The sequence below is a fragment of the Cyrtonyx montezumae genome, unplaced genomic scaffold, assembly GCF_038088225.1.
Source record: "Cyrtonyx montezumae isolate F1298 unplaced genomic scaffold, pur_monq_1.0 scaffold_0, whole genome shotgun sequence".
Classification (NCBI taxonomy): Eukaryota; Metazoa; Chordata; class Aves; order Galliformes; family Odontophoridae; genus Cyrtonyx; species Cyrtonyx montezumae.
In genome coordinates, this window is record NW_027071824.1 from 3,127,839 (window position 1) to 3,148,464 (window position 20,626).

Below are 20,626 nucleotides of genomic sequence, written 5' to 3' on the forward strand. Positions count from 1 at the left end.
TTTTCCATTCTGCTGTATCCACAACTGCTGAGACTCAGCTGGGGTAAGTGAAAACGGATCCAAGCGTTTCTCGGGAATAATGAGGGTTTTGTTAATGCGGCATCCTGAGGAAACCCGTAAATCTGCTGCTGTGGGCTGGCTCCTCTAGCAATGTAGCAAGGAACATGACATGTAACAGCTTTGTTGCTGGAAGGACAGAATCTTTCCAAGTGTCTGAAAGAGGCAAAAAAAAATTCTTGGAAAACAAGCATTTTATCACTCATGATGCAGGCTTTCAGGATGCCCCATGCCAGAGCTTCGATGCAGAGTAGGAGAGATCAGAGGTGGTTCCCAGTGCCTGAGCCCTGCCGTGTTACTGTTTAGAAAATGCTTCAAAATAGGCAAGGGGCTTTTCTCCCCTGGTCTGCCTTACTTTCGCTTTGAGACATCCAGTTTGACGTGCGGGTTGAGCTGAGTGGACATTAGGAAAAGCATGTTGTAAACGGCTGCTGTTTTTCTTGGCACACAGAGGCAGTTTCTCAATGTTTCTCTCCAGATCTGAGGTTGATTACATCCTGTGTGAGGATTTTTGGTATGGCTTGAACTGTCATTACAGCATGGTGGAAGTCGACCCCGGTGAAAACAGCTGTGCATGATTGTGACTATTTCCAAAGCACAGAAGTAGTTGCTCTCCTTCAAACTCACAGGGAAATAGGTTAGCTCTTTGAGCTGGGCATTGGCAAAAAAAACCACGAAGGCATAATGCTTTCTCCGCTTAAGTGTTTTGTTAAACGGAACACACACACCAAAACAAAAACCCAAAACCAAAATCCAATCATCCTTCTGTAGCTTTGGCTTGAGATCTTCTTGGTTTGGGGCAGTAACTGTTTAACACAAGATTTTTCTTTAAATGCTACAGAATAGCATCTGTACATCGGCTCATGTGCTTTCAGGTGTTAAAACGCGGTTTTCATGCTCTCACTGCAAAGTGCTAGGTAAAGCTTTCTCATTTTTCAGATGGTTGATAGACTGGAAAAAACACTAGAGCAGGTGAAGTGAAATTATACAGAAAGAACAGAGCATAATATCAGGAATATGACTGAAATTGTCAGAGATTTCCAGAGATACGATGACAGATGATCATAAAGGGAAATTACTAGACCACAAATGTCATAAGCATTTCCATTCATGAATGAAAATGCTTTCCCTTGTTGTTACATAAGGAGAACATAATGGGAGCGTTCACTTGAAACTCCGTAGTAAAGTCTGCTGCCGAGAGGGTCTGTGAGTGCAGCCCTGGTTTCCCCTTATTTAGCAAGCATTTCTATGGACGTTCCCACAAGTCTGGCTTTCACACTCACTGAGCTGCTTATCTTCCCCTTGCCTGGTTTCTTCTCATGTGCTGGAAATATTCACAATTGGGCTGCAGCTGAGATTTGTCTGTGCCAGACAAACTTCTATTTTTTATAAGTACCTTTCAAGCACATACCGCCTTTCTATAGAAATGAGAGCACAGAAATTAATCCTAAACTAAACGGGGCCAATAGCTTTTTAATTGCTATCGAGCCACTAGTAAACAACCCTTTATGCTGCTATTACAATGAAAGGACACTCCTATACTCCTCACTTACTGGGATTGCTTCCATTGCCATTGGGCAGAGCTGCACCAGGACCTTGCAGATGACCTCTTCTTTGTGTCCCCCTCCATCAGCAGCGATACCATACGGACTGTTTTATCCCTAAGGTTTATTATTATTATTATCAGCATACTAGCTGTTATAAACATTTACTGTCAATTATGGCATTGCTGGTGTTTGTTTGGTCTCTTGTGCAAAGCTGGCAGGATATCACTCCAAGACCCTGGGCGCGAATATAAACAATCAAATTACCTTTGCAGTTATATCACTAGCCAGCCTTTAACAAGCAGCAAGTCACAGCAAGCGGTCCCGCTGGATGCTGAGCTGAGCTCAGGCACAAAACCCACTGAGTGAGGCATCAAAGGCAAAGCCACACTCGGTGGCAGTCCATGATGGTGCTGGGGGAAGGGAAAGCTATCTCAACTCTGGTGGCACCAGGAGCAAGTGAGGTTGCTTTGGCCTAGTTCTGAATGCATAATTGCTTGTGGGAAGGGACAGCCACATTTGTACTGTGTAGTATGCCCAAGAAGAGGCAGTCCTCAAAATAACTCACATGGAGGGCTATGCCATGAAGTCACTCAGCAAAGATTTTGCAAACTGGCTCTGGCTTGCATCAGTCCAAGCGTACATCCTCCTCCCTTCAATGACTTCAATATTTTTATGATGATTCCTGAATGATGGAGTTTGGAAACCATCTCTGTCTTAATGAGTCAGAAGATTGGAGCAGATTCTGGGGATGCTCTGACACATTGATTTGCTTCCCTAGCCAGATACTTTTTATTGCCTTTGTTCTAGGAAAAAGGGTTTGTAGGATGTGTCACATCCAGCCCATAAGGAGAGGGACGACCATTCCCCATTCGGGACATACCACAGAAAGTCAGGAAGTGTTTTACAATGTTCCTTTACAGGATGGCTTTGCCTCTGGTTTAACCAAAAAACTGATGTCTGAAGAATGTCGTGCCTCAAAAATCTTGTGAGAAAGTGCAGCTATCTTCTTCAGTTTTCTTGTGCCCAGAACATGATCTCTTTCTCTCTTCTCTACACATTCAAGATGTGGGACAGCAACTGGGACAGTTTCACTAGGGGACTCATGAACACAGGCAGTTTTCCAAGATGAATGGCATTAGGGGAAAAGTTTGACTTCGCAGGCTGTGGACACCACATGTAGACACTGCAGTGTGTCCTATGCTTGCCACCTGGTACAGCTGACCACACAAAGCCACTCAGTATCCTTCATGTGCATGTGGCCATGACCCTTTTGAATAAGCACAGCATTTCATACAGGACTTAGAAGTACATTTATGTGCCAGTGCTTTAGAGAAGCTGCTGCTATTTTTGTGTCATGGTGTTAAATTGTGTGCTATCCAGCTTCACAAGCTTTTTCTTCTTTACAAAACTTCACTGTATAATAACCTAATGCCCATTGTGAAGAGATGAGTAAATAACTTTCCAGTTGTCATTTTTAGTCACTTACAGACACAAACTACTCGCAAACTCCCATGACATGAGTTGCCTTTAATGCAGACTTGTTCTTACAAGACAGTTCTGCGTGGTACTGAGTTTTCAGGTACTTAGGATCTTGCTAGCATACTGAGCCATGGTGCTGCAGAATTGCGCTCATACAAGGGGAACACAGGGACAGGGATTTGCAGGCAAGGCATCCAGTGCAAATAGAAAGCCTCTTTACAAGTGTAGGGAAGAAAAAATGGCATGAATACAGAGTTGTGTTACCTAAAAAGTTCAGTTTTGAGGTTAAAGCATTCAAGGTCAGAGGCAGTCATTTTGCTATCTAAGATGCACAGAGGGATTTTCCCAGAAAGGGATGGGGGAGATCTCAGTTAATCACAAGGAAGGAGAGCACAGACAAATACAAAGAAAACATGCTCATACACCTGCATGGTGAAAGGCATTTGTCTGGAAATGGTCCAAGCCATGTGTGCTGGAGAGGACCTTGCTGTCACCAAATATTTAATCCTACAAACAGTGGGAGATTTTGTAAGCATCACCTGTCATCTTCCAATCTTCCATGTGCTGCTACAAGGGGAGGCAGAAAAATGACAGCCTTAAGCAGTGGTGCTGTTTTCTGCCAATTTACAAGTAAATCAGGAAATTTCTGAGTTGACACTTGGGTTTTAATTGATTCTTTAAGGACCTCTGTGTTATTCTGGCACTACATTGGAAGAAAACATGGAAAATCAGTGCAGTATGTCTGGAGGCCTTCAAAACTCGGTTTATTCTTATCTAGGGCTCCAACCATTCCTGTGATTTAATCATAATTGTATTCTTACTGCATGGGGGTCACTGCAGGACAAAGCTGAATTTGTTTTAGGTTCCATACTTCAACATATTTGGATTTCTTTTCCACTTAATGCTAAACTTCCTTCTGAGTTTGGGATGCTAGCTCTTAGGATCTTTCCCAAATCCCTGGAATGTAGAACTACGGCACTGCTAACATAAACTGCAGGTTTCAGTTTCTGATCTCTCCATCTGGGCCTTTTCCAGACGTATGAACATAGAAGAGCTGTGCATTGCACTCTGGAAAGCTCCACATCCGTTTATTTGTGTAGAAATGAGGGCAGAGGAAGAAGGGAAAGCACTCACAGAACTGAGCTTCAGGAAAATGCCAACATTTCAGCAAAGGTACAGCAGGAGGCACATGCCTAAGACTGGGTTGGGCTCGACTCTGCTTAATGATTATTAATGGCTTTTCTGTGAATATCCAAGGAAGACAAAGAGCTTCTTCTGTCAAAGAGTTCTGTTTGAGTACAGATTTTTCCACATTGGACTGGATGCTTCAGTGTTTGGATTGCTTTAATTCCCATGGGAATATGCTATATGGGATGAGGTGCAAACCCTTTTCCTCTCCTCAGTCTCCCAGTGTTTTCAAGCCCTTCCATCCTGTTCAGAAAGTTTCAGCAGAGGTTTTGTCCCTGGGATGCTTCCCAGGTTGTCCCACAGACCACAGCATGCCCTGGAGTTTGCAGGCTAATCCTGCATGACACCAGCACACACCATTTCCTGCCCTTTCAGAGAACTGTCCTTCCTCTCACTGGAACATCGACTTGGCTTGTTTTCCTTTTTCCTCTTACATAAGCAAAAGCAGGGAGCTAAATGAAAATGTGAAAATGGATAAATAACAAAATACATTAAGTGCAGGAAAGCGTCCTGCAAAGCTGCTGCCTTTCTATCCTCCCACTGAGGTTTCCTTGAGTTCCACTTGAAAACCTCTGCACAACAGCTGCTTCCCTTTTGCTTTCTTCTCTGCTTTGAGGTGCACTTCTACCACATGATTGGACTGTGATTTGATGACCAGTCTTATCTCTCACCCTGCAATCTCTTCATCCTTTCTAATCAACGTGCTTTGAGATACATGTCCAAAATTAGCAACCTGCAGCAAGGTTGAAGCTCTAGATGGGGACCACAGAGTCCATCTCTTTGGGACAGCCTGCTCTCATGCTAGTTCCCAGCTCCAGTGATCAACGTATCCAAACAATGGGATAAGGAAGCAAAGCAAAGTAAAGGTGACATCTCTTCTGTCAACTAATTCTCAGCTCTTTGCTTTTGCTGCAGTTTGGCAAGCGTGACATTACAAATGCCCCCATGCTTTCTTTTTGGCTTACAGAAAGGCTCCAATCAGAGATCTTGTGCTTCTGCACTAGATTGCAGCAATAAACATTTGGATTTGCTGCTAGTGTGCTGAAACTGCCAACATGTATACAGTAAAAGTAAAACCCTTCCTGTGGCCACAGACCACAACATGCTAGCGATTCGTGGTATTATCCTGTTATTCAGTGAGTCATTGTCTCTGCTGAGAAATACGCTCGGTCAAATAAGTTGCTAACAATAACACTGGATGTGAGAGACAAGTGTTTGTTTTACTCCAGCATAACTTATTCCATATGGTCCCTTACAGCACGTTAAGTCACTTTGGCCAGCCAAATATTGTTCCAAGATGACCTCCTGGATTTAGGCTGCTCTTTTGGAGCTTAGCTCTTCAAAGAATGGCTCTGAAAGTATTTTCTGTCCAGGGTAAGTGCCTGATTCAGAAGCAAGACAGATGCTCAGGGTTGCCCCAATTTGAGCAGGATAAGTGGGTCTTCATTTCTATAGACCAGCCAGAACAGTGATGTTTACAGCTGCTTTGCTGACTGCTGTGATAGCTTTCAGATGTTAGCCACATGTTATACCAATGCTCTGGCACAAGCCAGAAGCAACATCCTGATCGAGGAGCTAATATAGGTTTAACTTCTTAGCATTCACCTCCCTGCACGTCTTTCAAAACTGCAGCCTAACCAAATCTTTGTGGAAGCATTCTAGCAGGTCTCCCAAATCTTACTGTAGTGTTAATCTGTGGGCAAAATACTGAACAAATACAGATGTACACCTGTGAAATGTGCCCTTCTTGCACTCTCGCTATATTACGCAAAGATTTAACATAAAAAAGTAAAACAGTCCCAGCACCACAGTAGACCTTGTGTGATGTCCTGAGTTTGTGCTGCTGACACATTCTACACTGGACCCACTCCACAGAACAGGGAAAGCAAATGCATTCTCTCGATTTTAAAAACTTTGCTACTGATTGTGGAAAAGAAATGCTTCAAGAAGCATCTCTCCACAGTTGAGACATTTTCCCTTTCACTTGATCTGATTTGATTTGAAGTAAATTCTTAAGAACAACAGCAACCAATATTGGAGCACTTTAGAACTGTGCTGATAACTTCATAATTCCCCTGAATTATGACAGGTCTGCATCTGAACCTAAATGAAAGAGTTAATCTTGAAGGTTCTCTGCTGTGAGTATGAATGAAGCTGTTATCATAGGGAGGAGAAAAGCATATATAGATCTTGCATGTTTCCTTATCAAAAAGGAAAAGGCTTTGTACTGGCTACCAGTGAAAATCTGCTTAGTGAGCAATTGTCTGTCTGTTTAGCAACCAGTCACTGAGAAGTTCAGGACAAATCATGAGTACTTCCTAACAATTAATCATTCTTTTTGTAGCTGCTTGAAAATCTCCATTTTAAATCCCCAAAGACTCACCTGAAGATCCACAATATGGTCACAGTCCTTGAATTTTTAGAGGTCAGGGTAAGCCTCCAAGTACGCCTGGTATGTGTTAAAATGCCTGAAGATGCACCTCTCTGATGGTACACTAGAAAACCTTTGGCCTTTGGCAATGTAAAGATATCTAATTTAAACATTCATACCTTAAAAATAACCAGGCAGACTATTTTTAAAGCATACTTTGATGCACAAACCTAAAGGAATGCTACAAAACAGGACAAGTTTGTAAGCATTTCAAGATGTGCCACTACTCATGTTTCCTAGACATTTTCTGTCCCTGTTGATGAAAACGTACCCAATTTTAACATTCTTCTCTTTGAAATAGACAGTATGATTATCTTGAAACGTGCCTTGATGTATGCAGCCTACAGAAAATCAAAAAACAAGACAAGTTTGAAGCCCTTAACCTTAATAAAGCTAATGTTCACCATGCTAACTCCCCGCCTACATCCTGACTTGTAGCTTGTCTTGTCTTTGGAGGGGATTTCATGTGACGCATGTCCCTGCTTTTTTGACTGTGACTCGTGCAAGCACTCCACTCAAGACAATTCTGCCCTCCCAAAGCCCTCAACACAGTTTGTTGGGCTCTGCAAAGAGCTAGAGAAAGGCCTGGCTGACCTCTGGCCTGGATGACGCATAGCTCATTCATAATGTTTTATTTGATATTCTTGTTTTGCCCCTTTGATTCTTCCCAGGTTCTGCCTCTTTACCAAGCTCAGCTCCTCCACCATACATACTTAGTCTTTCCTCTCTGGCCCTGGGCTGCTGATCCTCTACGCTTGTTTGTTATTCATGATATGGTTGCCTTGGTAATTTCTACTTCTGTCAACAGTTAAGCTGGTGGTCTGCTTTTGTTACACTCGATGTTTCTCTTCTCTGCTATTTTTCATGCTGCTGTCTAGTTAGCGTAGCTACTGGACAGGGATAGTCAGCTGCATAGACATTGTTCCTCTGTTTATTCTCAGTAGGGTCTGATAGCTTCTCAAGCCATTTCATTGTGACATGCCTTAGGTTAGTCACCTGCATGCATGGGCTTTACTTTCTCCTCTGGGGAACATCCAGCCATTCTTTACGCCACAGCTTGGGCAGAGAATTTGTCTGCACACCTGTAGCTGTCAGGAGGACAGGAGAGAGAGTGAAGGATTTGAGAAGGATTTGAGGCCGGACAGATATTCACAAAACAACTCTTTCTGCGTCATCTGCTCCTGAGAGCATCTGGGAAAGCTTTAAGCACAAAAATGATCAGGAGAGGTTGCTAAGAGAGGTAAATGATGCATGTCTCCTGATTGTTCATCTGCTCATCACCTTTATGAAATGATGCTGAGAGCTGGGCTGCTGACACCTGATCTGAGCTCAAAAGAGGTTTGCACATTTGATCTTAAAAGCTTTCCATGACGCAGACTTCTCACTCTCTGCAGACAATCCAGCAACCCACACCATTGCTCTCATGGTTAGAAAGTTTTTCCTTGCATCAAACTTCAGTTTCCCTAGCTGAAGATTAACCTCCTGACTTCTTATCTTATTGACAGTAGGAGTGAGAAACATCTATTCCTTCAGATTTATGAGTTTGTGTCTTCTCTAGACTTGATGGTCTGCATTCCTTCAGTATTTCCTCTGGGATCATGTCTTCTGGGACTCTCATTTCTCTCATTTATTCCCACCTTCCTGATGCCACTGACCATGTAAATACAGCTGTTAAATCTGTAGTCTACCAGTGTAAATAAAATACCAGATATTGTTAGCAGCTCTGCACATATACCAGAAATACCACGCTGATATCTTGAAGGTGTGGGATCCAGAAGCTTTCTTAGTGTGTGTGAACCACGTGGAAGAGAGATAAATGGAGGAGAAAAGCCCTGGTGAGGCAGGGTGTGGAGCAGTAGTTCTGATTCAGAGCCAAGGTGTGTGTGAATCCCCAAGTCTCTGCTCTGTTCTATCAACCCAATCCTGCACCTAAATAAAAACATTGCAGCAACTTGTGTTCTCAGATCTACAGCTATGTGCAGGAAATTGTCACACACATTGAAGAAATGGGAGCACCCACACAAAAGAGTTGTCTGAATAAGCAGAAGTGCAGAGGGAAGAAGCTAGGTCTTGCACAATCTGAATTAGGAAGCATCTGCACGCATGCGTGCCTTCACACACACACCCATGTCCCTCCTGCATTTTCAAACCCAGGAATGCAGCCTCACAACCCAAACTGCTTTGCCAGAAGCACAGTTTCCCATAGGAGTAGATTTTCACAACAGACCTGGGATCTTCTAACCTTGATACAGATGACAAAGTACTATCTCCCAGTTTTAAAGTGTCATGCAATCTAGAAAGCTCTTCAGCTCCAAGCAGCTCTGAGGAGGTTGTTTGAAATTCCACTTGGGGAGCAGGCTGGCACATGGCATCACAGGGAATTTGAAATGGAGAACAAAGTCTCAGAAATAGTGGAGTTTCATTTCTCCAAAATCCTCCAGAAAAAAGAAAGAAAGAAAGAAAGAAAGAAAGAAAGAAAGAAAGAAAGAAAGAAAGAAAGAAAGAAAGAAAGAAAGAAAGAAAGAAAGAAAGAAAGAAAGAAAGAAAGAAAGAAAGAAAGAAAGAAAGAAAGAAAGAAAGAAAGAAAGAAAGAAAGAAAGAAAGAAAGAAAGAAAGAAAGAAAGAAAGAAAGAAAGAAAGAAAGAAAGAAAGAAAGAAAGAAAGAAAGAAAGAAAGAAAGAAAGAAAGATCATTATGTTATCAGGAAGTTAAATCTGGTTTCTTTGTTTGCATGTTTTTCATGTGCAGGGCTTTAATTACATTTAGAACATGAAGCACAGTGCAAAGAAGTTGGGCATTTCTCATCCATGCATCTTCAGGAGTGCAAAAGAGAGAAAATTTCCCTGAAACAGCAAAATCATATACCAATAGCAATCCCCATTCCCTAGACTTGCATCTCAGGACCCCCTGCTAGTGCAGCATAGGTTAGAACCCATTCATACAAGTTCTCCTTTAAGAGATGTCATGTCTCATCCTCTTGTCTAATGGGCTTGGTTTTTGAGAGGTGATCCAGCAGCTTTCTTGGCATGGAATATATAAATAAAATATAAAGACGGTGCTTTGTTGCAGTTGAGGTCAGTCACTCTTCACTTTTAATGAAAAGGTCTCTTTTCTCTGGAGTACACAGCCGAGCTCAGGGCTGGCAAACAGATGGTGCTGAAGAGGCCAAATTACCTTCACAACCAGGGGCCACAGCCAGAGCTATGCACTACATCTGATTTGCCCTTGCTCTCCCACTGATAGCCATGGGAGCATCACACTAAGATCAAATGACGGATATGGCCTCGTGTGACACTGGAGCTGCTGAGGAAACATCATGCAGTCTTCAATTGGCAGTCCATGGCTTTCCAGGTCTTGCTCAGTGCTTGAAGTCCCATCTGGCATAGTGCAGCTCTGCAGCCCCTTCCAGGAGCCTCCTCTGGAGGCAGAGTTCCTGGGCTATTGCCTTCACTGAGAAACACTTTTGGATTGACCTTGCCTTGCATCTGCATTTTTAGTTCCTGTATTCTGCAGTTTTGCAACAGCAAAACAAAACTCTTTTTTTTTTTTTTTGTGGGAAAAGATACTAAGGGACAGGCAGTCAAGCAGGGGACATCTGGTCCTTCATTTTACAGTGACTCAGGCTAGGAGGCGGTTTTGGCCTGTGGAACAAATACAACAGTGAGATGCTGGTGCTGTTGAGACAAATGACAGCTGCCAGAAGGCTTTAGAGTTTCTACCCCCAAAAAAGCGAGATTCTGAGGCTGTGATCAAAGCATGCATCTGGTTTTGCACACTAGATGTTTGCAAAATATGTGCAGCCCCTAAATCTGTGCCCTACAACAAGTTCTGCTTTCTGTCCAGCCACATGGCAGGTTTCCACATCCAAGGGCTCAGTCAGGTCAATGGACCCCTGCCATGTGTTCAGACCTCCCTGGGACCATCAGGACTCAGACTGCGCCATATGCTGGGAAACAGCTAGGCAGGCATTGCCTGGAGGGCTCAAACAAAAGTGTATGAGGTACAGCACAAAGGACTCCCCTTCCTGTTCCCTGTCGTGCCCCATTCTACCCATCTTATCTCTAAACGCTGATTTATCCTCCAACCAGCAAAAGCAAGTGTGAAGGTGAGACTGAAAGCGAACGTTCAAATTTCTGGAAACTACGACTAGGAAATGTCTTTTCTGGAAACACAACTCACAGGGATGTCCAGGACTCTGCCAAGAACAGGCAGAGGAGAGCCAAGGGAAGGTTCAGTGGGCGCACGCTCAAGCTTGCTGCAGAGAGGAGTGACGACAGATGGATGGCAAGCCAGAGGTGACATCCCATCTGCTCCTGCAGGATCTCCCTGGCACCTCCTGAGGGACTCAAGGAACACGTGGACAGAAATGACTAAGCACTAGCCGTTGAAGGCTCACTAGTTATACTCCAGCATTACCTGGACCCAAAAAGAGAGCTGAAACTAATACGTCTCACTGAGATGCTCCAGACAAGGCCAGAAAAGGGTGGAACAGCTGCTCAGAAATGTCTCATTTATAGGGAATTTTGGGGTAAGATTTTTATATTCAAGAAAAATCTGGATGTTTTTGTCTCACTCCTTCAAAGCATACAAGAGCTCAGGTGCCTTCACAAAGCACTGAGCAGAGAATTGGCCTGCACCATGTTGTCCTGCAGACTCCACAGTTCACTAACTCCTTTATTTGCAGGGAGGAATTGTCTTTCTACTCTGCATGTGTAGCCAGTATCCAGAAACCTCCTCCAGCAATTGGAGGGAGGTGCAGGCTGCTGTCGGAAAGAGCTGTGGGTGTGTGTGAATGAATGAATGAATGAACCATTCCTTAGCATCGGCACGAGAATCTCCATGATTTTGAGACTGCTAATTAGTGGTTGTAAGTGTGTTTGCAGTGGTAGGTGTTCACTTGCATGGCTGCAAAGAGAGGCAGGGAAGAAAGATAGCTACCCCTCAGGTTATGCTCTCTCTTCCCCAGCCCAGCTCCACATTTTACATGGCAGTTTTGAAAGGCAAAGGTCTGGATGTGCCTGGAAAGAACTGTGTGAGGGGCTGAAGAATAAGAAACATCTTCTTCTATCAGCCTCATGGCCTTCCTAGACAGGCACTTTTCACACAGATGAAGGTAGCTCACTGGTACGGGTGAAATAATGCTACATCTTTGGTTTCACCTTTCCTGCCTCCATGCAGTTCAGGCTGGGTGACACAAAGGGCACGTTTGTACGGGCTAATGAGCATCACTATGATGCTGACAGACTTTGGTTTTCTTCATTCCCCCATTCCTCTGATGTCACAAAAAGATCTCTCAGCTGGACCAGCCAGGGAGAGAGGAAGGAGTCTGTTGAAAGGCAGGCAGAGGCAGGCTGGGGACATGCCTGGCTCTTGAGTGAGCAGTCCAGCAGTTAGCAGTGTGCACCAAGTTAATGTCTCCTTGCTCCAGAGGAGCTGTGTACCATATCCAGTGATAGAGCTGGGAAGTAGGTCAGCAATATAACCGAGAGAAACAGGAGCTTTAGGGAGAATTTCACAGCTGACAGCTAATTAAAATCTGAGTTCTACTGCTTACTGTTGCACCGATTAGATTTCAGCATGCAGGGTGAAGAGCATCAGCAGGGATTGTGTTTGCTGCAAGGGAGCCACTTGCCTCAGCTCATGCAGCTTGTGCCAGCTTACACAGAGCCTTACACCCAGCAGCTGCTACCAAACCAGATCCAACTACTGGGCACAAAAGAGTGTCCCCTAAACCAAAGTATTTGGAATTGTTTTTCATCTAGTGTGTAGGCAATAAGTTCTTAAAGTGAAACCAGAACTGCATACCAATAACTGTAGCAACACTTGCAACAACTCATTGGTTTGTTGTTGGTCAGTTCATCACAAAGATCTTTTCAAATGGGTTTTGTGATGCTATCCGTGTCTTACACCAGATCCCAACCAGAGAAATGTGGTTTCCTATCCCCACTGGGGAAAATGGTGATGCAGAAATCTTATCCTCCTCACGGAAAAAAAAAAGTGAAGGAAGAAAGAAAAGCACGAACGAAATCTGAAGAAAAACTTCTAGCTTTCTATCCTGCCAGTGATGACATAAACTGCACCCATGGCTGACCAAGTGAGAGAAGAAGGTGTAGAAAGGTGCAGGAACTGGGATGGTGGCTCTGCTTCTGCAGGGTTCACACTGGACCCAAGGGCCTAAGCACAGGGCTGCTCAAGGTCACTGGGTACTTGCAGCTACCAGAGTGTGGGTCATTAGCTTTGGTCCTAGTTTAAGTAGTTAAAGCTATGGAGTTTTTCCCGGAGGGCAGGACAATGGGTTCATCTGCTCCTTGCTGGTGCCAGCACAGGGTGGGGGAGCCATTCAGGCATTGCAGGAGGGGAACTGCCCACTCTTGGGTCAACTGGAGGTGCAGTGAGTCCACGTTGGCTGAGTTCTCTGGAGCTGCTGGCTTCCTGCAGGATCTCCCACAGTCATCTATCTAGTTGAGCAAGGGAAGCCAGTTGATGGTATCTTTCTGGATTTCAGTAAAGCTTTTGATAGTGTTTCTCACAGTATCCTTCTGGACAAAACGCCCATCATAGAGGTAGACAAAAATATAAGCAATGGGTGAGCAATTGTCTGGTGGCTCAGGCCCCAAGGGTTACAGTAAATGGAGTGACATCAGGCCGATGGCTGGTCACTAGCAGGATTCCCCAGGGCTCCATTTTAGGGCCAGTTCTCCTTGGTGTTTGCATAAATGTCTTGGATGCTGTTTTGAGTAAGTTTGCTGACTATTAATTTGGGAGGTACTGTTGACTCCATCAAGCATGGGGAGGCTTCACAGATAGATCTAGATAAATTGGAGAGCTGGGCAATCACCATCCACATGGAGTTTAACAGGAGCAGTGCCAGATTCTGGGGAAAGGGGCAGCCCTGGCTGTACATACAGGCTGGGGTGAGATGCTGGACAGCAGCCCCCTCTGAAAGGGATGGGGGGCTCTGTCTGGCAGCAAGTTGTACGTGTGCCAGCAGTGTGCCCTGGCACCAGGAGGGCCAACTGCACCCTGGGGGCACCAGGACCAATGCTGCCACCGGGCGAGGGGAGGGACTGTCCCCTCTGCGCTGTGCACCTCCAGCACTGGGTGCAGTCTGGGTGCCACAGCACAAAAAGGATGTGGACCTATTAGAGAGCATCCAAAGGAGGGCTACGTAGATGGAGGAGGGTCTGGAGGACAAAGTGTGTGAGGAGAACTGAGGCTGCTGGTTTTGCTCAGAGCAGAGGAGCTGAGGGAGGCCTCATGGCAACTGCAGCTCCTCACATCGAGTGGAAGGCAGTGCTGAGCTCTGCTCTCTGGGGATGGCATGGAGCTGTGTCAGGGGAGGGGGAGCCGAGGGTTAGGGACAGAGACTGCCCCAGAGGGCAGTGGGCATGGAATGGGCTGCCCAGGGCTGTAGGCATGGCACTGAATTTGGCAGAATTCAAGAAGGGTCTAGACAACACTCAGACATACGGACTGATTTTTAGGTCATCCTGTGTAAAGCCAAGAGTTGGACACAATGATCCCTAAATAGATATACTAAATGATCCTAGTGATCGTTTCCAGCCTTAATGACTCAGTGATCTAATGGTTCTCTTCTTGGGTCCCTTCCAACTTGAGATATTCTGTGATTCTATGATTCCCCCCAACTCCATTGAACCCCTGCAAGAAAGAAGGCTCTGAGAGTTCAGAGGTTGTCCTGGATGTGGTCAGATGTAGAAAAAATTCCCAAGACACTAAATTTCCAAGGCACCCCCTGATTGTCACCTCACAGCACCATGACACTGGGGATGTGATGGAGGGAGTGAACCCCAAACCCAGGCCCTTTGGGACACCCCTGACCTCTCTGCCTCCAGACATCAGCAAAGGGGACTACGACAGACACGGCACTTGCTGCCTATATTTCCATCTTCCTAACCCAAAGATATAGGGAGCAGGGACATAAGGAAGATCAGGGGGGGATTCGGGGATGGCGGTGGGCAGCGTTTGCCAGCTGCTCCCTTACTCTGCAGGGTGCAAATGGGGTCGGGCTTGTTCTGGCAGGCTGAAGGGCGGCTGGGGCTGTGGGGTCGGGAGCTGGCAGGGCTGGGGGCAAGCAGGGAAGGGCCGAGGGCTGCCCCGGGCAAGGCAGGGTAAGGCAAGGCGGGCAGGGCGGCCGGGGGTGGGTCTGCAGCCAGCCCTGCCTTTCAAAGTCCCTCGCTCCGAGGAGGAAATCGGGAAATATTTCCAGCAGCAACAGCGGCAGCAGCAGCAGCAGCAGGAGGAGGAGGAGGGCTGGAGCCGCGGAGGGGGGACGGCGGCTTTCTCCGCGGGGGGATGTGGAGGGAGGGGAGGCTGCCTGCGGGGCGGGCCGGCTGAGCGCATCCCCGGGGCTGCGCGTGTGTGCGCTCCTCCATCCATCCCTCCATCTCTCCCTCCCTCTCCTCTCCCTCCCTCCCGCCCGCTGCCGCCGCAGCCGCTCACCGGGGCTCCGGCAGCCGCCCCGCGCCCCGCAACGATGCCACTCCGCTGCTGAGCCGGCCCCGGCCGCGCCCGCTGCCGTCCTCCCCCCTCCTCCGCCACACAGCCAGGTAAGCACTGCGACCCGCCGGTCCCCGCCCTACCGCATTCGGGGATCCCCTATACCGGGCGGGGACGAGGTGGCCGGAGCCGTGCGGGAGCCGCTGGGGAAGCGGAAAGCGGGGATGCAGCCCCCCGCCCCAGGGATGCTTTTTGCAAGCCGGCCGCGTACCTTGAGGCGAGGAGAAGGGGCCGATGGCGGCGTGGGGGGCACCTCCCCTTACTCGGGAATGCGGGAGCGGAGAGCGGGATGCGGCGAGCCGCCCCCCCCGGGGGGCTTCGGGCATCTGCCGCGGGGGGATCCGCGACCCGCCCAGCAGTGCTGCGGGCTCACCCGGGCCGGGCTGCTCTCCGCCAGCCCCGGGGTTTTCTGCCTCGAAAGGCTTCCCGAGGTGAGCGGTCAGAGACACCTGCGGCCACACCGAAATTCCCGTTTTCCTCTCGAGCAGCGTGCGTTCGGAAGGGCTGGCATGAAGCAGCACGCATCACGTAGGCTTTGTCTAGATGGAAGCATGGCTGGGGCTCTTCCGTCATCTCTAGTTTAATTCTTTAATCGTAGCCTTGTTGCTTCCCTCTCCGCCTAGCCATGCTAAGCAACCTTGCTATTCGGCTCTGTCTCCAGGGCGAAAGCAAACTGCCAAGATGTTGTAGAAATGCAGCAAGCACTAGGGAGAACCGGTGTCTGGAAACGAAAGCTGTAGTAAAACCACAAGGTCACGGGTGTGTGGGTGCGAGCGGCTGATTTCAGGGCTCCTCTTGCTCGTGCTTCCTCGCTCGAAACCAATTCTCCAGTCCCAGATGTTGGAAAGCCATGAGGCGGGTGATGGGAACAGGACTAGGGGGAGGTTGGGGTTCTCCACATGCTCTGCCAGTTCCTGCTTTGGCTTTCTGGTGCTTTTTTTTTCTCACCACCATGAAGAGAAAGAGATGTGCTTTTATTCAGAAAAGGGAAGCTGCGATGCTCACGCGTCGATGTGATGATGGCAGCTGGGGAAAAAAAACAGCTGTGCTCCGTGGCTTCAGCTGGGGCAGTGGACATCACCAAAGAAAGGCATTTGTGTTCACTTAGGTGCGTGTGATAAAGGTTTCCATCTCGCTTTTCCTTCCAGCTTGTTCTTCAATCATGGCTTTGCCCCTCTTCCAACATTTAAACCAAACAGGGGCACAACCAAGCATTTGTACAGCCAGAGGCCCCCCCCCCCCCCCCACCTTCATCTCTCCAGGGAAGTTGATTCGTGGCCTGACTCCTCTCGTGCCCCACCAGCTCTTTTTCTCTGGAGATATAAACAGTTCTGAAGCCCAGTTTGGGAAACGCATTGCTCAAAGCTTTCTTCGTATGAGGGTTTGTCCTCAAGATGTTTGAGGATGCACTTGCTTTTCATCCTAACATCCTTGAATGCCACCATCAAATAGCAGTTCTAAGCCAGTGAAATTTTGCCTGCTTCTTTCTACCCTACTCTCATTGAGCTGTTTGAGGTCTTATTTGTATATTTCTCCTGAGATGGCAGCATTGGCTGATCTGGGGCTGCCTAGCCTGAACAGGTTTGCTCTCTTGGCACTGCTGTTAGCAGCATGAGCTTGTTTCACATCCCCACTCTCATGCCGTGTAGGTACACCCATTTCTGTGGCTGTTCTAGCCTTTCTTTGGTGGTGTCCTGCTCTGCTCAGGGCCATCATGGTTGCAATTTTCTGGCATTCCGTGTAGGACGGATGTTGGTTTTCTGCTCTGTTTTTGGTGCCATAATGTCCTGTTAGCTTACGGAAGAAAAGTCTCTGTTATCCAGCATCCTAATGAAATTCAAATCTTGTAATAAAGCCCGAGGCAGCAGCATCACCAAATTCTTCATGGTCAACACAAATGATAGCGATAGGGGCACCATGGACAGGCTGAGCAGTCTAAGTGCTGAGCACTGACTGCAATCTCTCCAGCTATTTTCAGGAAGCTCAGAGGAACTTGTCTTTCTCTGTTATCTCTATCCGTCTGGAAAATTTAGCTGAAATTGGGTGGGGGGAATGGATGGGCAGACATGGAAAGTGTGATTTCATAGGCCTGGCTCCCTAATGAGATTTGCTGCTACAAAGAGATGCTGGGGAGATGCTGAAAGCGGGGTGGAGGGGTGTCTAACCCTGCCTCGAGGCAAATCTGGCAGCACCGGGGCATGACCTGGTGGCACTGAGGCTCGATTGCCTTTCCTGGGATCTGGAGTTCTAAAATCCAGGTGGAGCTGGGGACAGGAGAGGTTTCCCCCACTCCCTTCTGCTCCTTCCTGCCGTGGAGCCCAGGAGAGCATCCCACACACAGCTGCCAACTCGAGGGACGAGTGGGCACAGGCAGGCACGAGGAGAGCAACAGGCCTGCTAATTCCTCCTGTCCTATGGTAGCCCTCATGTCCGGGTAGATGATTCCTCCTCCAAGCTACCCAGGAGCTCCAGGCTTGTTCACAGCATTTTATCCACTGAACAGTCATTTTACAGCAGGAAAGGATGCCACACGATAAAGAAAAGACAAAAAGGCGTTATGAGCATAGAGAAATGGTTTGAAGACAGCAGCAAGGAGGAGGGGGGGGGGGAGAGATGTTAAAAAAAAATACAGCAACAACGCAGCACAAAAAAAATTAAAGACTTCTCCCTTGCTTCTCATTTCCTGGCATTTTCCTTGTTGAGCTTTTGTATGACAGGGAAAAGGGACAGCTCACCGCTCGATCTCTACACATTAAAAAGCAAAGCTGGAGTTTCCCTCACAAACACTCCTAATCTCATTCTCTACAGGCTGTCCCCAAATTCAACCAATCTGGCTGAAATTTTGTATCGGGGCCACTTCAGTTTTTCTATTTATCTGTTTATTTTGGAAAGTTGCTGGGGAGATTGTAGGAGGGGATTGGATGCCGTATTCAAGAGACAGATAGGATACTTGGAAAAATCAGTCACAGACTGATAATTATTCTAACTTTTTAATGTCCTCTACTGAAAACAGGGTGGTCTGATGTGTATTTTACTCAACTGGCTTCATAAAGGGCTTGTGCCTTTGACTATATTTGGAAAGGTTTTGATGGGTTTTGTACTGATGCAATCAGGATGCTGACGGCCTGGAAATCATTTTCCTGATGTGGAGATCCAGAGGGTCATGGGCAGGGAATGCCAACAGCTTCAGCATGGCAGAGCTGGGAGAAAGAAGAAGAAGCAGGGCTGCGAGCCAAGGGCTTTCCAAGCTGCGTTTAAAGTGACATCGCACTCTGCAGCACATTTGGACACAGCAGCTTTCCTCCATGGGGTTCTCATGTGTGGCCAGCATGGTATTCGGCTCCTTCTCCTGCTTGGATGGGTAAAAATCACAGCTGGCAGGAGCTATGCCACAGGGAAGTGTCCAGAACCAGGCTGTTGGCATCCCTTTTGTGTCCCTCAGCTTCAGGAAGCTGGACATAGTCTTCTTGCTGATTTCCTGGTTGATTCTCAGAGCTCAGACAATTTGTTGGTGCTTTCTCCTACAGTCATTACGTCTTTTCCCAGTGCAGGGTCTGCTCAAGCAGCCCTGCTGTAAATCACACCGCTGCTTTCAACAAGGTGCAGGTGTGCAGGATGCAGCATGGCTGGGGAGGGTCGGAAGGAGGTGGAGAAGGATGTTAGTCCTTCAGAGATGGGGAAACAAGACAGATGCAAGTCCTAGGCATGGAGATTAGGTGTGCAGAGCTTTCCCAAAGGGAAATGGCTTGCATTTGGCTATTAGGTGCTGCTTGCTTGCAAGAGAGCATGGGAGAACGGTGCAAGGATCTGAAGAATTCAGGTACCAAACAGCACTGCTCCCATCTCCCATCTGTGGTGGCACAGCTGTGGGGATGCTGTACAAGCTGGCAGTAAATCCACCATCGTGCTGATGGTACAGTGGGGCAGGCACAGATGGGCATCTGTCTGTGGTGCTGGCTGTAATGGTGTGAATACCACTGGGTTACAGTTGCTATCTGTTGCAGAATGTTTGCTGTCACACGCTCAAAAAATATTCCCCATGGAAAGTCTTTTTGTGAAGCCACTCTTTCCTCATGAACCCAACCTTTCTTGCCCAGTCCCTATACCAAAGGCATCCAAGCTAGCAGTATTATCCCAGTGCTCTGAATGCTGTCTGTTGCAGTTGGTCGCAAACCTCATCACACAAGGGTGCAGGGTCTAAAAGTAGATACGGTAGGGATGAAGTGTCCAGATGGGGACGGGAATTTGGAGAGGCTGCTGCAAAGGAAAAGCTGTGCGTAGCTGAAGCTCAGAGCAGCTTTCAGGCTGGCTTTGCATGCAGAAAGCAGCCAACCTGAAGGAGTATTCCTGCCAGGGAACGATCAAAGAGGGGTCCCAAAGGCTGGTTTCTTCTGAGCTGCAGGCTGGAGCACGAGCTAGGAGCATGAGTTCTTTGCTACCAATCTGTAAAGCCCAGGTCTGGGGAAAAAAACTCAAGCTCCTTTTTTCATCTGAAAGGCGAATATCTCTGCAACCCTCTTAGCCTCACTCTGTGAAAAAGCTGCTCTCCTGGGGTTTTACAACCCTGAAGGATGGAATAAAAGCTGGACAGATGTCCCTTTGCTGGGGTTTGGATGGAAGCTGAGCTTGCCATGAAGGGATAACACACTCCTGCTGGCTTTTCCCACTGACAGTGCAAAAGCAGCTGCTAGTGCTTTGGGAGCTTTTGGGAGTCTGAGGTGGGGGCTGCCTCTCCCATTTAGCTCCAGCTCTAATTGAAAGACCTCAGGCACCAAATGCAAGGGGAAAACGAGCTCTGGGTCTGCTCTGTGGTGTAAGGGCAATGCTTATTGGCAGGGCTGTGCCGACCCAGGGTGGTGGCTTGCGGCTCGTCACCACACGCATACAGCCAGCTCATGCGTTTGCTTTTCTTGTTGATGGCCTGGCTGGGAAATGCAATTGAGGCACCTTAATGAAAAGCTAGTAAAGTTGGCTTCGAAGGGAGGGCTGGCATTCTGGTAGCCTTGCTTCTTGTTACAGAATAATATGAATGATTTGTCTGGGAATATTCCTACCACTGCGTCTGCAGCAGCGTGGTGACCATGGGCTGAGACCCCATGCAAATGCTAAGCAAGAGGGTCTCCAGGGACTGAGCTGTTTATTTTGGATTGAGCAAATAAAGAAACACTGCTAATTTTATAGCAGCTGCTTCTCTGAGAGATTTTGAGTGTCAGATTCCGGTCGTATATGCATAACCAGCAGGTCGTGGCCAAGCATTTTCTAACCCTCCATAATTTCGAAGTCTGGTGTTAATAACATTGATTGTGTATTGGTTCCAGGAGAGGGGGGGGGGGAGGGCTGGAGGAGGCGGTTTGTGAATCTTTCTCGATGACTATGCCACATAATGTTGGAGAACGTACAGTGCAAA

General features: G+C 47.3%; 1 protein-coding gene across 4 annotated transcripts in view; it reads left to right on the forward strand.

The window, feature by feature from the left end:
- SLC8A1 (solute carrier family 8 member A1) overlaps positions 1-20,626 on the forward strand; it is a 92,969-nt gene continuing 72,343 nt past the window's right edge. For all 4 annotated transcript variants that reach the window (XM_065730922.1, XM_065731091.1, XM_065731008.1 and 1 more), the window contains exon 1: positions 1-43. The gene's annotated coding sequence lies outside the window, so the exon portion shown is untranslated. The remainder of the gene's footprint in view (positions 44-20,626) is intronic.